The sequence below is a fragment of the Mobula birostris genome, chromosome 23, assembly GCF_030028105.1.
Source record: "Mobula birostris isolate sMobBir1 chromosome 23, sMobBir1.hap1, whole genome shotgun sequence".
Lineage (NCBI taxonomy): Eukaryota > Metazoa > Chordata > Chondrichthyes > Myliobatiformes > Myliobatidae > Mobula > Mobula birostris.
Window position 1 is genome coordinate 43,011,079 of NC_092392.1, and position 14,899 is coordinate 43,025,977.

The following is a 14,899-nucleotide window of genomic DNA, read 5'->3' on the forward strand; positions in this document are numbered from 1 at the left end:
ACCTGTGGTGGAACTTGTTGTGGACACTGTTGTACCAGTTGGTGTTGCTGTTGACCCTGGAGAAGAAATACAATTGCGTTTCAAGTCAAGCAGGAATCTTAAGTTAAAAGTGCAAGGAGTCACTTTTAACTTGAGTTAAGAAAGAATAATTTGACTGACTTAAAGATTTGAAGATCTATTGAGGAAGATATAGCCAGTTTATATTGATTGTTATTGACCAATTGATTCTTAGTTTGTCAATGATGTCATGCCCATTATTTGGAAAGCATGTTATCCGTGGGTGCAGGAATTTATTCAGAATATTTAAGTGGAATTGTAAGCAGAAATTTATTATGAGGACACGTGCTGAGGTGTGAATCAAAATTTGTTCAGAGACTGATAAAAAATTTCCTTCCCTGACTGAATTTGAGAAGTTAGTTGTGGTTCGCTGAGGAATGAATGTCCCAAGTCTTTGTCAATAAGGTATTTAATAGTTTCCTGCTAATGTGGTAAATACAGAAATCTAGGTGTTGTTTATCACCCACAGCATGTTTCTTGGAGGATGAGGGTATTTTATTGGAAAATCATTGTGAATGTAATTTGAGTTTTGTGTCCAATCAATTGTGCCATGATCAATGTGGCTTTTCAAAGTATAGTGTGCGCAGAGCTCCAGAGGGCACCTGGTCAGCTTACATGCCATTTTGATATTTGCACTGTGTGAGTCTGTAATTTTAATTCAGAAGATATGAAAGTGATTCTTCCACATTTCATGTGCTACTCACATCTTAGAATCTACAAATGAGAATCAGAAGGAGAATGTAATGTTTGGTGTTGTAAAACGTTATATTACTAACCTGATGTGGTACTAACTGTGGGCCCTGTTGTAGTTGTTGTTCCTGTTGTTTCTAATGAAAGAAAAAAATATTATTGTAAAGTATGGTAGGCAAAATTTTAGTGTTGCTGCTGACTGTGTCAAAGGTACAGAGAACAATAGCAACTGAAGAACTTCATATTTGCTCAATTGATTTTCAGATTTTACTGCAACTTGGTATGATAATTATGAGCGAAAATCTGAGAGACTGAAATCTGTATTGTCGGCAGTAATGGTATCAAAGGATATTGTAAACTAGGTGTTAGGTTTAGGAGAAATGTCAAGACATTATCTTAAAATTAATTTATATTGACCTGAAGAGCATTCCTTACCTGTCGTGGAAGTGGTCATCGACACAGTTGTTCCAGTTGTAGATGATGTTGGTCCTAGGGAAAAAGTACATTGTGATTCAAGTGGATCAGGAAGCTTAAATTATGAATCAGAAAAAAGAATCAGACCGATTGAATTTTTCAATTAATATTTAGGAAACAACAGCTAGATTATTGTAAGTGACTAATCGATTCCTGCTTGGTCAATGTTCTAACACACATCACTTAGTAAGCATGTCATCATGAGTATATGAAGATGTTTGGAAAATTTGCTTGGAATTCGAAATAGATATTATTTTGATGAACTGTGGAGAAGTTGTGAAGGGTAATTGGTAAGCGCAGGATAAAGATTCTCTTTCAGTGACTGAGGCTGTCAATTTGGATGTGCATTCCACGAGGAAAGAATGCTCCAACTCTTCGTCGATGAAGTATTCATTAGGTATCAGGCGACATGCTATATTCAGAAATCTCGCTTTTATTAAAGATCGTCAGCATATTTTGAAGACGGAGAGACCAGTGCACTGAAAAGTCATTCTTCCAGTCATTCAATTATCATGTCTACTAGATACTGCCATGCTCATTGCTGTTTTTGAGATTACTGATGGCAGTTCAATTCCAGAAGGCCTGCTGAATTCATCAACCATTCCACTATTTTTGCAGAAAGTGCGTGTAATTGTAGTCAGAAGCAATATCACCAATTTCTCCCGAAGTTAGATTGAATGCAATGTTGTGATATGGAGCAGAGAATTTGTGAGGTACAAAGGAATAGTTTGCGAATGATATTACTCACCTGATGTGGTACTGACTGTGGGTCCTGTTGATGTTGATGCTGTTGGTGTGGTTCCTAATGAAAAATAAGGATATAATATTCAATCACAGCAAACAAGTGTTGGTTGTTGCAGTGGAATGTATTGAGGACTTTGACATGTCAGTACTTTAGTTTACAGTCAGTATCCAACATTTTTCAGAGGGCTTCTTATCCAAATTTTTAAGGCAAAATAAGGTAGAATTTATTGCATTTATTTGGAGCTATAGTAGTAAAATTGAAGCATCACAACTGAGGGGACATCTTGTGCAGGTATCCACACATTCTCTAAAGAGTTTGTTATGTTTACTGAAATGACTTTCTTTACCTGTGGTGGAACTTGTTGTGGACACTGTTGTACCAGTTGGTGTTGCTGTTGACCCTGGAGAAGAAATACAATTGCGTTTCAAGTCAAGCAGGAATCTTAAGTTAAAAGTGCAAGGAGTCACTTTTAACTTGAGTTAAGAAAGAATAATTTGACTGACTTAAAGATTTGAAGATCTATTGAGGAAGATATAGGCAGTTTATATTGATTGTTATTGACCAATTGATTCTTAGTTTGTCAATGATGTCATGCCCATTATTTGGAAAGCATGTTATCCGTGGGTGCAGGAATTTATTCAGAATATTTAAGTGGAATTGTAAGCAGAAATTTATTATGAGGACGCGTGCTGAGGTGTGAATCAAAATTTGTTTAGAGACTGATAAAAAATTTCCTTCCCTGACTGAATTTGAGAAGTTGGTTGTGGTTCGCTGAGGAATGAATGTCCCAAGTGTTTGTCAATAAGTTATTTAATAGTTTCCTGCTAATGTGGTAAATACAGAAATCTAGGTGTTGTTTATCACCCACAGCATGTTTCTTGGAGGATGAGGGTATTTTATTGGAAAATCATTGTGAATGTAATTTGAGTTTTGTGTCCAATCAATTGTGCCATGATCAATGTGGCTTTTCAACGTATAGTGTGCGCAGAGCTCCAGAGGGCACCTGGTCAGCTTACATGCCATTTTGATATTTGCACTGTGTGAGTCTGTAATTTTAATTCAGAAGATATGAAAGTGATTCTTCCACATTTCATGTGCTACTCACATCTTAGAATCTACAAATGAGAATCAGAAGGAGAATGTAATGTTTGGTGTTGTAAAACGTTATATCACTAACCTGATGTGGTACTAACTGTGGGCCCTGTTGCAGTTGTTGTTCCTGTTGTTTCGAATGAAAGAAAAAAATATTATTGTAAAGTATGGTAGGCAAAATTTTAGTGTTGCTACTGACTGTGTCAAAGGTACAGAGAACAATAGCAACTGAAGTACTTCATATTTGCTCAATTGATTTTCAGATTGTACAGCAACTTGGTCTGATAATTATGAGCGAAAATCTGAGAGACTGAAATCTGTATTGTCGGCAGTAATGGTATCAAAGGATATTGTAAACTAGGTGTTAGGTTTAGGAGAAATGTCAAGACATTATCTTAAAATTAATTTATATTGACCTGAAGAACATTCCTTACCTGTCGTGGAAGTGGTCGTCGACACAGTTGTTCCAGTTGTAGATGATGTTGGTCCTAGGGAAAAAGTACATTGTGATTCAAGTGGATCAGGAAGCTTAAATTATGAATCAGAAAAAAGAATCAGACCGATTGAATTTTTCAATTAATATTTAGGAAACAACAGCTAGATTATTGTAAGTGACTAATCGATTCCTGCTTGGTCAATGTTCTAACACACATCACTTGGTAAGCATGTCATCATGAGTATATGAAGATGTTTGGAAAATTTGCCTGGAATTCGAAATAGAAATTATTTTGATGAACTGGGGAGAAGGTGTGAAGGGAAATTGGTAAGCGCAGGATAAAGATTCTCTTTCAGTGACTGAGGCTGTCAATTTGGATGTGCATTCCACGAGGAAAGAATGCTCCAACTCTTCGTCGATGAAGTATTCATTAGGTATCAGGCGACATGCTATATTCAGAAATCTCGCTTTTGTTAAAGATCGTCAGCATATTTTGAAGACGGAGAGACCAGTGCACTGAAAAGTCATTCTTCCAGTCATTCAATTATCATGTCTACCAGATACTGCCATGCTCATTGCTGTTTTTGAGATTACTGATGGCAGTTCAATTCCACAAGGCCTGCTGAATTCATCAACCATTCCACTATTTTGCAGAAAGTGGTTGTAATTGTAGTCAGAAGCAATATCAGCAATTTCTCCCGAAGTTAGATTGAATGCAATGTTGTGATATGGAGCAGAGAATTTGTGAGGTAGAAAGGAATGGTTTGCGAATGATATTACTCACCTGATGTGGTACTGACTGTGGGTCCTGTTGATGTTGTTGGTGTGGTTCCTAATGAAAAATAAGGATATAATATTCAATGACAGCAAACAAGTGTTGGTTGTTGCAGTGGAATGTATTGAGGACTTTGACATGTCAGTACTTTAGTTTACAGTCAGTATCCAACATTTTTCAGAGGGCTTCTTATCCAAATTTTTGAGGCAAAATAAGGTAGAATTTATTGCATTTATTTGGAGCTATAGTAGTAAAATTGAAGCATCACAGCTGAGGGGACATCTTGTGCAGGTATCCACACATTCTCTAAAGAGTTTGTTATGTTTACTGAAATGACTTTCTTTACCTGTGGTGGAACTTGTTGTGGACACTGTTGTACCAGTTGGTGTTGGTGTTGGTGTTGACCCTGGAGAAGAAATACAATTGCGTTTCAAGTCAAGCAGGAATCTTAAGTTAAAAGTGCAAGGAGTCACTTTTAACTTGAGTTAAGAAAGAATAATTTGACTGACTTAAAGATTTGAAGATCTATTGAGGAAGATATAGCCAGTTTATGTTGATTGTTATTGACCAATTGATTCTTAGTTTGTCAATGATGTCATGCCCATTATTTGGAAAGCATGTTATCCGTGGGTGCAGGAATTTATTCAGAATATTTAAGTGGAATTGTAAGCAGAAATTTATTATGAGGACACGTGCTGAGGTGTGAATCAAAATTTGTTCAGAGACTGATAAAAAATTTCCTTCCCTGACTGAATTTGAGAAGTTAGTTGTGGTTCGCTGAGGAATGAATGTCCCAAGTCTTTGTCAATAAGGTATTTAATAGTTTCCTGCTAATGTGGTAAATACAGAAATCTAGGTGTTGTTTATCACCCACAGCATGTTTCTTGGAGGATGAGGGTATTTTATTGGAAAATCATTGTGAATGTAATTTGAGTTTTGTGTCCAATCAATTGTGCCATGATCAATGTGGCTTTTCAAAGTATAGTGTGCGCAGAGCTCCAGAGGGCACCTGGTCAGCTTACATGCCATTTTGATATTTGCACTGTGTGAGTCTGTAATTTTAATTCAGAAGATATGAAAGTGATTCTTCCACATTTCATGTGCTACTCACATCTTAGAATCTACAAATGAGAATCAGAAGCAGAATGTGATGTTTGGTGTTGTAAAACGTTATATTACTAACCTGATGTGGTACTAACTGTGGGCCCTGTTGTAGTTGTTGTTCCTGTTGTTTCTAATGAAAGAAAAAAACATTATTGTAAAGTATGGTAGGCAAAATTTTAGTGTTGCTGCTGACTGTGTCAAAGGTACAGAGAACAATAGCAACTGAAGAACTTCATATTTGCTCAATTGATTTTCAGATTTTACTGCAACTTGGTATGATAATTATGAGCGAAAATCTGAGAGACTGAAATCTGTATTGTCGGCAGTAATGGTATCAAAGGATATTGTAAACTAGGTGTTAGGTTTAGGAGAAATGTCAAGACATTATCTTAAAATTAATTTATATTGACCTGAAGAGCATTCCTTACCTGTCGTGGAAGTGGTCGTCGACACAGTTGTTCCAGTTGTAGATGATGTTGGTCCTAGGGAAAAAGTACATTGTGATTCAAGTGGATCAGGAAGCTTAAATTATGAATCAGAAAAAAGAATCAGACCGATTGAATTTTTCAATTAATATTTAGGAAACAACAGCTAGATTATTGTAAGTGACTAATCGATTCCTGCTTGGTCAATGTTCTAACACACATCACTTAGTAAGCATGTCATCATGAGTATATGAAGATGTTTGGAAAATTTGCTTGGAATTCGAAATAGATATTATTTTGATGAACTGTGGAGAAGTTGTGAAGGGTAATTGGTAAGCGCAGGATAAAGATTCTCTTTCAGTGACTGAGGCTGTCAATTTGGATGTGCATTCCACCAGGAAAGAATGCTCCAACTCTTCGTCGATGAAGTATTCATTAGGTATCAGACGACATGCTATATTCAGAAATCTCGCTTTTATTAAAGATCGTCAGCATATTTTGAAGACGGTGAGACCAGTGCACTGAAAAGTCATTCTTCCAGTCATTCAATTATCATGTCTACTAGATACTGCCATGCTCATTGCTGTTTTTGAGATTACTGATGGCAGTTCAATTCCAGAAGGCCTGCTGAATTCATCAACCATTCCACTATTTTTGCAGAAAGTGCTTGTAATTGTAGTCAGAAGCAATATCACCAGTTTCTCCCGAAGTTAGATTGAATGCAATGTTGTGATATCCAGCAGAGAATTTGTGAGGTAGAAAGGAATGGTTTGCGAATGATATTACTCACCTGATGTGGTACTGACTGTGGGTCCTGTTGATGTTGATGTTGTTGGTGTGGTTCCTAATGAAAAATAAGGATATAATATTCAATGACAGCAAACAAGTGTTGGTTGTTGCAGTGGAATGTATTGAGGACTTTGACATGTCAGTACTTTAGTTTACAGTCAGTATCCAACATTTTTCAGAGGGCTTCTTATCCAAATTTTTGAGGCAAAATAAGGTAGAATTTATTGCATTTATTTGGAGCTATAGTAGTAAAATTGAAGCATCACAACTGAGGGGACATCTTGTGCAGGTATCCACACATTCTCTAAAGAGTTTGTTATGTTTACTGAAATGACTTTCTTTACCTGTGGTGGAACTTGTTGTGGACGCTGTTGTACCAGTTGGTGTTGGTGTTGACCCTGGAGAAGAAATACAATTGCGTTTCAAGTCAAGCAGGAATCTTAAGTTAAAAGTGCAAGGAGTCACTTTTAACTTGACTTAAGAAAGAATAATTTGACTGACTTAAAGATTTGAAGATCTATTGAGGAAGATATAGGCAGTTTATATTGATTGTTATTGACCAATTGATTCTTAGTTTGTCAATGATGTCATGCCCATTATTTGGAAAGCATGTTATCCGTGGGTGCAGGAATTTATTCAGAATATTTAAGTGGAATTGTAAGCAGAAATTTATTATGAGGACGCGTGCTGAGGTGTGAATCAAAATTTGTTTAGAGACTGATAAAAAATTTCCTTCCCTGACTGAATTTGAGAAGTTGGTTGTGGTTCGCTGAGGAATGAATGTCCCAAGTCTTTGTCAATAAGTTATTTAATAGTTTCCTGCTAATGTGGTAAATACAGAAATATAGGTGTTGTTTATCACCCACAGCATGTTTCTTGGAGGATGAGGTTATTTTATTGGAAAATCATTGTGAATGTAATTTGAGTTTTGTGTCCAATCAATTGTGCCATGATCAATGTGGCTTTTCAAAGTATAGTGTGCGCAGAGCTCCAGAGGGCACCTGGTCAGCTTACATTGCATTTTGATATTTGCACTGTGTGAGTCTGTAATTTTAATTCAGAAGATATGAAAGTGATTCTTCCACATTTCATGTGCTACTCACATCTTAGAATCTACAAATGAGAATCAGAAGGAGAATGTAATGTTTGGTGTTGTAAAACGTTATATTACTAACCTGATGTGGTACTAACTGTTGGCCCTGTTGCAGTTGTTCCTGTTGTTTCGAATGAAAGAAAAAAACATTATTGTAAAGTATGGTAGGCAAAATTTTAGTGTTGCTGCTGACTGTGTCAAAGGTACAGAGAACAATAGCAACTGAAGTACTTCATATTTGCTCAATTGATTTTCAGATTGTACAGCAACTTGGTCTGATAATTATGAGCGAAAATCTGAGAGACTGAAATCTGTATTGTCGGCAGTAATGGTATCAAAGGATATTGTAAACTAGGTGTTAGGTTTAGGAGAAATGTCAAGACATTATCATAAAATTAATTTATATTGACCTGAAGAACATTCCTTACCTGTCGTGGAAGTGGTCGTCGACACAGTTGTTCCAGTTGTAGATGATGTTGGTCCTAGCGAAAAAGTACATTGTGATTCAAGTGGATCAGGAAGCTTAAATTATGAATCAGAAAAAAGAATCAGACCGATTGAATTTTTCAATTAATATTTAGGAAACAACAGCTAGATTATTGTAAGTGACTAATCGATTCCTGCTTGGTTAATGTTCTAACACACATCACTTAGTAAGCATGTCATCATGAGTATATGAAGATGTTTGGAAAATTTGCTTGGAATTCGAAATAGATATTAATTTGATGAACTGGGGAGAAGGTGTGAAGGGAAATTGGTAAGCGCCGGATAAAGATTCTCTTTCAGTGACTGAGGCTGTCAATTTGGATGTGCATTCCACGAGGAAAAAATGCTCCAACTCTTCGTCGATGAAGTATTCATTAGGTATCAGGCGACATGCTATATTCAGAAATTTCGCTTTTATTAAAGATCGTCAGCATATTTTGAAGGCGGAGAGACCAGTGCACTGAAAAGTCATTGTTCCAGTCATTCAATTATCATGTCTACCAGATACTGCCATGCTCATTGCTGTTTTTGAGATTACTGATGGCAGTTCAATTCCAGAAGGCCTGCTGAATTCATCAACCATTCCACTATTTTTGCAGAAAGTGGTTGTAATTGTAGTCAGAAGCAATATCAGCAATTTCTCCCGAAGTTAGATTGAATGCAATGTTGTGATATGGAGCAGAGAATTTGTGAGGTAGAAAGGAATGGTTTGCGAATGATATTACTCACCTGATGTGGTACTGACTGTGGGTCCTGTTGATGTTGATGTTGTTGGTGTGGTTCCTAATGAAAAATAAGGATATAATATTCAATGACAGCAAACAAGTGTTGGTTGTTGCAGTGGAATGTATTGAGGACTTTGACATGTCAGTACTTTAGTTTACAGTCAGTATCCAACATTTTTCAGAGGGCTTCTTATCCAAATTTTTGAGGCAAAATAAGGTAGAATTTATTGCATTTATTTGGAGCTATAGTAGTAAAATTGAAGCATCACAACTGAGGGGACATCTTGTGCAGGTATCCACACATTCTCTAAAGAGTTTGTTATGTTTACTGAAATGACTTTCTTTACCTGTGGTGGAACTTGTTGTGGACACTGTTGTACCAGTTGGTGTTGGTGTTGACCCTGGAGAAGAAATACAATTGCGTTTCAAGTCAAGCAGGAATCTTAAGTTAAAAGTGCAAGGAGTCACTTTTAACTTGACTTAAGAAAGAATAATTTGACTGACTTAAAGATTTGAAGATCTATTGAGGAAGATATAGCCAGTTTATGTTGATTGTTATTGACCAATTGATTCTTAGTTTGTCAATGATGTCATGCCCATTATTTGGAAAGCATGTTATCCGTGGGTGCAGGAATTTATTCAGAATATTTAAGTGGAATTGTAAGCAGAAATTTATTATGAGGACACGTGCTGAGGTGTGAATCAAAATTTGTTCAGAGACTGATAAAAAATTTCCTTCCCTGACTGAATTTGAGAAGTTAGTTGTGGTTCGCTGAGGAATGAATGTCCCAAGTCTTTGTCAATAAGGTATTTAATAGTTTCCTGCTAATGTGGTAAATACAGAAATCTAGGTGTTGTTTATCACCCACAGCATGTTTCTTGGAGGATGAGGGTATTTTATTGGAAAATCATTGTGAATGTAATTTGAGTTTTGTGTCCAATCAATTGTGCCATGATCAATGTGGCTTTTCAAAGTATAGTGTGCGCAGAGCTCCAGAGGGCACCTGGTCAGCTTACATGCCATTTTGATATTTGCACTGTGTGAGTCTGTAATTTTAATTCAGAAGATATGAAAGTGATTCTTCCACATTTCATGTGCTACTCACATCTTAGAATCTACAAATGAGAATCAGAAGGAGAATGTAATGTTTGGTGTTGTAAAACGTTATATTACTAACCTGATGTGGTACTAACTGTGGGCCCTGTTGTAGTTGTTGTTCCTGTTGTTTCTAATGAAAGAAAAAAACATTATTGTAAAGTATGGTAGGCAAAATTTTAGTGTTGCTGCTGACTGTGTCAAAGGTACAGAGAACAATAGCAACTGAAGAACTTCATATTTGCTCAATTGATTTTCAGATTTTACTGCAACTTGGTATGATAATTATGAGCGAAAATCTGAGAGACTGAAATCTGTATTGTCGGCAGTAATGGTATCAAAGGATATTGTAAACTAGGTGTTAGGTTTAGGAGAAATGTCAAGACATTATCTTAAAATTAATTTATATTGACCTGAAGAGCATTCCTTACCTGTCGTGGAAGTGGTCGTCGACACAGTTGTTCCAGTTGTAGATGATGTTGGTCCTAGGGAAAAAGTACATTGTGATTCAAGTGGATCAGGAAGCTTAAATTATGAATCAGAAAAAAGAATCAGACCGATTGAATTTTTCAATTAATATTTAGGAAACAACAGCTAGATTATTGTAAGTGACTAATCGATTCCTGCTTGGTCAATGTTCTAACACACATCACTTAGTAAGCATGTCATCATGAGTATATGAAGATGTTTGGAAAATTTGCTTGGAATTCGAAATAGATATTATTTTGATGAACTGTGGAGAAGTTGTGAAGGGTAATTGGTAAGCGCAGGATAAAGATTCTCTTTTAGTGACTGAGGCTGTCAATTTGGATGTGCATTCCACGAGGAAAGAATGCTCCAACTCTTCGTCGATGAAGTATTCATTAGGTATCAGACGACATGCTATATTCAGAAATCTCGCTTTTATTAAAGATAGTCAGCATATTTTGAAGACGGAGAGACCAGTGCACTGAAAAGTCATTCTTCCAGTCATTCAATTATCATGTCTACTAGATACTGCCATGCTCATTGCTGTTTTTGAGATTACTGATGGCAGTTCAATTCCAGAAGGCCTGCTGAATTCATCAACCATTCCACTATTTTTGCAGAAAGTGCTTGTAATTGTAGTCAGAAGCAATATCACCAATTTCTCCCGAAGTTAGATTGAATGCAATGTTGTGATATCCAGCAGAGAATTTGTGAGGTAGAAAGGAATGGTTTGCGAATGATATTACTCACCTGATGTGGTACTGACTGTGGGTCCTGTTGATGTTGATGTTGTTGGTGTGGTTCCTAATGAAAAATAAGGATATAATATTCAATGACAGCAAACAAGTGTTGGTTGTTGCAGTGGAATGTATTGAGGACTTTGACATGTCAGTACTTTAGTTTACAGTCAGTATCCAACATTTTTCAGAGGGCTTCTTATCCAAATTTTTGAGGCAAAATAAGGTAGAATTTATTGCATTTATTTGGAGCTATAGTAGTAAAATTGAAGCATCACAACTGAGGGGACATCTTGTGCAGGTATCCACACATTCTCTAAAGAGTTTGTTATGTTTACTGAAATGACTTTCTTTACCTGTGGTGGAACTTGTTGTGGACGCTGTTGTACCAGTTGGTGTTGGTGTTGACCCTGGAGAAGAAATACAATTGCGTTTCAAGTCAAGCAGGAATCTTAAGTTAAAAGTGCAAGGAGTCACTTTTAACTTGACTTAAGAAAGAATAATTTGACTGACTTAAAGATTTGAAGATCTATTGAGGAAGATATAGGCAGTTTATATTGATTGTTATTGACCAATTGATTCTTAGTTTGTCAATGATGTCATGCCCATTATTTGGAAAGCATGTTATCCGTGGGTGCAGGAATTTATTCAGAATATTTAAGTGGAATTGTAAGCAGAAATTTATTATGAGGACGCGTGCTGAGGTGTGAATCAAAATTTGTTTAGAGACTGATAAAAAATTTCCTTCCCTGACTGAATTTGAGAAGTTGGTTGTGGTTCGCTGAGGAATGAATGTCCCAAGTCTTTGTCAATAAGTTATTTAATAGTTTCCTGCTAATGTGGTAAATACAGAAATATAGGTGTTGTTTATCACCCACAGCATGTTTCTTGGAGGATGAGGTTATTTTATTGGAAAATCATTGTGAATGTAATTTGAGTTTTGTGTCCAATCAATTGTGCCATGATCAATGTGGCTTTTCAAAGTATAGTGTGCGCAGAGCTCCAGAGGGCACCTGGTCAGCTTACATGCCATTTTGATATTTGCACTGTGTGAGTCTGTAATTTTAATTCAGAAGATATGAAAGTGATTCTTCCACATTTCATGTGCTACTCACATCTTAGAATCTACAAATGAGAATCAGAAGGAGAATGTAATGTTTGGTGTTGTAAAACGTTATATTACTAACCTGATGTGGTACTAACTGTGGGCCCTGTTGCAGTTGTTCCTGTTGTTTCGAATGAAAGAAAAAAACATTATTGTAAAGTATGGTTGGCAAAATTTTAGTGTTGCTGCTGACTGTGTCAAAGGTACAGAGAACAATAGCAACTGAAGTACTTCATATTTGCTCAATTGATTTTCAGATTGTACAGCAACTTGGTCTGATAATTATGAGCGAAAATCTGAGAGACTGAAATCTGTATTGTCGGCAGTAATGGTATCAAAGGATATTGTAAACTAGGTGTTAGGTTTAGGAGAAATGTCAAGACATTATCATAAAATTAATTTATATTGACCTGAAGAACATTCCTTACCTGTCGTGGAAGTGGTCGTCGACACAGTTGTTCCAGTTGTAGATGATGTTGGTCCTAGCGAAAAAGTACATTGTGATTCAAGTGGATCAGGAAGCTTAAATTATGAATCAGAAAAAAGAATCAGACCGATTGAATTTTTCAATTAATATTTAGGAAACAACAGCTAGATTATTGTAAGTGACTAATCGATTCCTGCTTGGTTAATGTTCTAACACACATCACTTAGTAAGCATGTCATCATGAGTATATGAAGATGTTTGGAAAATTTGCTTGGAATTCGAAATAGATATTAATTTGATGAACTGGGGAGAAGGTGTGAAGGGAAATTGGTAAGCGCCGGATAAAGATTCTCTTTCAGTGACTGAGGCTGTCAATTTGGATGTGCATTCCACGAGGAAAAAATGCTCCAACTCTTCGTCGATGAAGTATTCATTAGGTATCAGGCGACATGCTATATTCAGAAATTTCGCTTTTATTAAAGATCGTCAGCATATTTTGAAGGCGGAGAGACCAGTGCACTGAAAAGTCATTGTTCCAGTCATTCAATTATCATGTCTACCAGATACTGCCATGCTCATTGCTGTTTTTGAGATTACTGATGGCAGTTCAATTCCAGAAGGCCTGCTGAATTCATCAACCATTCCACTATTTTTGCAGAAAGTGGTTGTAATTGTAGTCAGAAGCAATATCAGCAATTTCTCCCGAAGTTAGATTGAATGCAATGTTGTGATATGGAGCAGAGAATTTGTGAGGTAGAAAGGAATGGTTTGCGAATGATATTACTCACCTGATGTGGTACTGACTGTGGGTCCTGTTGATGTTGATGTTGTTGGTGTGGTTCCTAATGAAAAATAAGGATATAATATTCAATGACAGCAAACAAGTGTTGGTTGTTGCAGTGGAATGTATTGAGGACTTTGACATGTCAGTACTTTAGTTTACAGTCAGTATCCAACATTTTTCAGAGGGCTTCTTATCCAAATTTTTGAGGCAAAATAAGGTAGAATTTATTGCATTTATTTGGAGCTATAGTAGTAAAATTGAAGCATCACAACTGAGGGGACATCTTGTGCAGGTATCCACACATTCTCTAAAGAGTTTGTTATGTTTACTGAAATGACTTTCTTTACCTGTGGTGGAACTTGTTGTGGACACTGTTGTACCAGTTGGTGTTGGTGTTGACCCTGGAGAAGAAATACAATTGCGTTTCAAGTCAAGCAGGAATCTTAAGTTAAAAGTGCAAGGAGTCACTTTTAACTTGACTTAAGAAAGAATAATTTGACTGACTTAAAGATTTGAAGATCTATTGAGGAAGATATAGCCAGTTTATGTTGATTGTTATTGACCAATTGATTCTTAGTTTGTCAATGATGTCATGCCCATTATTTGGAAAGCATGTTATCCGTGGGTGCAGGAATTTATTCAGAATATTTAAGTGGAATTGTAAGCAGAAATTTATTATGAGGACACGTGCTGAGGTGTGAATCAAAATTTGTTCAGAGACTGATAAAAAATTTCCTTCCCTGACTGAATTTGAGAAGTTAGTTGTGGTTCGCTGAGGAATGAATGTCCCAAGTCTTTGTCAATAAGGTATTTAATAGTTTCCTGCTAATGTGGTAAATACAGAAATCTAGGTGTTGTTTATCACCCACAGCATGTTTCTTGGAGGATGAGGGTATTTTATTGGAAAATCATTGTGAATGTAATTTGAGTTTTGTGTCCAATCAATTGTGCCATGATCAATGTGGCTTTTCAAAGTATAGTGTGCGCAGATCTCCAGAGGGCACCTGGTCAGCTTACATGCCATTTTGATATTTGCACTGTGTGAGTCTGTAATTTTAATTCAGAAGATATGAAAGTGATTCTTCCACATTTCATGTGCTACTCACATCTTAGAATCTACAAATGAGAATCAGAAGGAGAATGTAATGTTTGGTGTTGTAAAACGTTATATTACTAACCTGATGTGGTACTAACTGTGGGCCCTGTTGCAGTTGTTCCTGTTGTTTCGAATGAAAGAAAAAAACATTATTGTAAAGTATGGTTGGCAAAATTTTAGTGTTGCTGCTGACTGTGTCAAAGGTACAGAGAACAATAGCAACTGAAGTACTTCATATTTGCTCAATTGATTTTCAGATTGTACAGCAACTTGGTCTGATAATTATGAGCGAAAA